Raw genomic sequence first — 3,693 nt, 5'->3', positions numbered from 1 at the left:
CCAATAACTCTTTTACACATTATAAAAGACGCGTACAAAGCAAGGAAACAACGAAAGATTCGGTCAACGCCATCAACCCCCTCAGACCCTCTCAAGTGTAATAAACAAACTGTATTGAAAAGATAAACCAGCAAAGCTATGACATCATTGCCAGTTTTGATCACCAAGACAAATCTAAGTACTTTTCAGCACTTACTCCGCTTACTTGGATATTTCCTTTTGTCCCCTAACCTTTTAAAAGTGAAAAAAAAAAAGATTTTTAAAATTATTTAAATAATTCATAAATATTTGTACAGCTATAAATAAACTTATTTAAAATAAAATATAAAAAATTAAAATTATTTCTAAATATAAAAAATTATGAAGGAGGCCAAAAAAATATTAGTGTCATCGCCCAATCACTACTTGACTTCAGCTCTAGGGACCAGTCCAGCCTTGTGAAAGGAGAAGATTTCGTGGGCGGAAGCTACTTCTCATTTGTTGAGACCTCAGATCTCGTTGTTTTCGTTTTCTAGGTCATGTTTGAACCTTGTTAGTAAGCAGAGTTGGCTAGTTGCTAGCAAATATTTTACAGCTACATAGTCAGTAATGTCTACTACATCGCATTTGTCATGGCGATATTATTCTTTTTGAATCAGACTAAAAATAAAAATGTATCGCATAAAAATGAAACATAACGAGTACAACATATAGTAATATGTTTCACCTAAGCCATGACATCATTGTCATTCTTAATCACCAAGACGACTTAATCTTGTCATCACTCCACTTACTAAAGTATTTAATTTCAAGACTCCAAGTAATTAACCATTAACATATCTTCTATCTTATAAATAGCTAATCAGAAAGTTTATCATCAAACCAATTCAATCCCAAGTCATAACAAACTCAAGTTTCCTCTTCAAGTTTCAAACAAATATCAAGTTTCAAATTGAGTTTAAACCTTTAAGCCAAAAAGAAAATGAAAGACACCAAGAAAATAGAGTTAGGCTTCATTCCTTCTCCTGGAATTGGTCATTTAGTATCCACAGTTGAAATGGCAAAGCTTCTTATAGCTAGAGAAGAACAGCTATCTATCACAGTCCTCATCATCCGATGGCCTAACGATAACAAGCTCGATTCTTATATCCAATCAGTCGTCAATTTCAGCTCGCGTTTGAAATTCATTCGACTCCCTCAGGACGATTCCATTATGCAGCTACTCAAAAACAATATTTTCACCTCGTTTATTGCCGGTCATAAGCCTGCAGTTAGAGAGATGCTGTTTCCGAAATTCTGAAGTCAGAATCAAATACTACACTAGCAGGTATACTGGTGTCAATTTCACATATAGTCTTTGGATTTTACTTGTTATATCAGTAAAGTTACTAATCTATCTTTTTCTCTTGTCACGTTAAAGTAACAGAACTTTACTCAAAAGTCACTAAATTATATTGCCACGTAAAAGTAAATGATTATTTGATATTACCAGTCAGAAAACTCTATCCACTATATTAGTAAAATTACCTTTAGACATGACCCTTGATATGAAATTGTGGAGGTCGACAATTATGGTGGTAGGTTAGGTAGTCTAGACTATTCATACCGATAGTATTAGTACGTACTCTCGTATTCTGTTGTTATTAGGTTTCTGTAATTACCTGCCGTTTCTTTCATTTTCGGTCATCTTACCATCTTCTTGTTATTTATGCTGCTTTTATATGGCTCCTCGGTGTTGTCCCTTCCTGTTTTTCTTTCAAATGTGGTGCTTATACTTTTTGAGCTGAGAGTGGAAACATCATCTATATCTCCACAAGGTAGGGATAAGATCTGCATACCCACTACCCTCTCTAGACTTCACTATGTGGGATTATACTGAATACGTTATTGTTATTGTTGTTGTTGTTAGTAAAATCACCTTCGATGCATAGATTTATCGTTGTAGTGGACAAACTATAGTACTTTTACTGTTATAGTAGATAAAGTTGAGTTGTTTTAATGTGACAAGAGTAATATTTTAATGACTTGATGATATAGTGAAGAAGTTTAACGACTTTTACCATATAGTTGGTAATATTCACTTTCTAATGTTACAAGAGATAGTTTTATGACATTACTTTTATAGCGATAAAGTTCACTTACCATGCTAAAATTATCTGGGCAGGTATTGTTATCGACTTGTTCTGCACCTCAATGATAGACGTGGCCAATGAGTTCGAGCTACCAACCTATGTTTTCTACACCTCTGGTGCAGCAACTCTTGGTCTTCAGTTTCATTTACAGAATCTCAGGGATGAATTTAACAAAGATATTACCAAGTACAAAGACGAACCTGAAAAAAAATCTCTCTATAGCAACATATCTCAATCCATTTCCAGCAAAATGTTTGCCCTCTGTAGCCTTAGACACAGAAGGCCGTTCAACAATGTTTCTTGATCTCGCAAAAAGGTTCCGAGAAACCAAAGGTATTATGATAAACACGTTTCTAGAGCTCGAATCCCATGCATTAAACTTGCTGTCACGAGACAAGAATCTTCCACCTATATACCCTGTGGGACCAATATTAAACCTTGGTAATACTCAAGGTGAAAACTTAGGTTCATCTGACCAGAATACTACGAAATGGTTAGATGATCAACCTGCTTCATCTGTAGTGTTTCTTTGTTTTGGTAGTGGTGGAAGTTTTGAAATATATCAAGTTAAGGAAATAGCCTATGCTCTGGAGCATAGTGGGTGTCGGTTTTTGTGGTCGTTAAGACGACCACCAACCGAAGATGCAAGATTTCCAAGTGACTATGAAAATCTTAACGAAATCTTGCCAGAAGGGTTCTTGGAAAGAACAAAAGGGATTGGAAAAGTGATAGGGTGGGCACCTCAGTTGGCGATTTTGTCACATAAATCGGTAGGACGATCTGTGTCACACTGTGGATGGAATTCGACTTTGGAAAGTACGTACTTTGGCGTGCCAATAGCAACTTGGCCAATGTACGCAGAGCAACAAGCGAATGCATTTCAGTTGGTTAAGGATTTGGGAATGGCAGTGGAGATTAAGATGGATTATAGGAAGGATATGAAAGTGATGGGCAAAGAAGTTATAGTGAAAGCTGAGGAGATTGAGAAAGCAATAAGGGAAATTATGGATTCTGACAGTGAAATTCGGGTGAAGGTGAAAGAGATGAAGGAGAAGAGCAGAGCAGCACAAATGGAGGGTGGCTCTTCTTACAATTCTATTGGAGGTTTCATACAGAATATCATGGAAAATTCTCAATAAGTAACATTGTTATGACTGTAATAATATAATTTATGTATACTCTGCAAATTGATCAATTTAGTTGGTTATGTATCCTCTTTTGTAAGATACTATTATTGTCCCAAGAATTGTGTTTGGTTCTTAATAATCTTTTGTGAAGTCAATGTGAAAACACTAAAATTTCCAGCCAATGAAGTTTTTTTTTTTTTTTTTTAGGATAGAAAAGAATGTACCGAAAAGGGTCAAAAATACCCATTTACTATCGTAAATTATTTGAAAATATCTTTTGTTTTACTATTGAGCTATCTCAGACACTACCGTTCTACTTTAAATCAATATTGTCCCTATTTTTACCGGCTGGACACGTAATATCGCCCGATTAAAAGGTGTCCATAACTAAAAAAAACCCATAAGTTATACTTTTTGTGGGAGAACTTATCAAAGAATTATATTATATTTAAAGC

General features: G+C 35.1%; 1 pseudogene; it reads left to right on the top strand.

The window, feature by feature from the left end:
* Nucleotides 1-821: 821 nt before the first annotated feature.
* Nucleotides 822-3,436, top strand: LOC107782911 (UDP-glucose flavonoid 3-O-glucosyltransferase 6-like; annotated as a pseudogene).
* Nucleotides 3,437-3,693: the final 257 nt, after the last annotated feature.

Source organism: Nicotiana tabacum, chromosome 8 (assembly GCF_000715075.1).
Source record: "Nicotiana tabacum cultivar K326 chromosome 8, ASM71507v2, whole genome shotgun sequence".
NCBI classification, from domain to species: Eukaryota; Viridiplantae; Streptophyta; class Magnoliopsida; order Solanales; family Solanaceae; genus Nicotiana; species Nicotiana tabacum.
The sequence above is the reverse complement of the archived record's forward strand: the minus strand, read 5'-3'. Positions and strand labels throughout refer to the sequence as shown.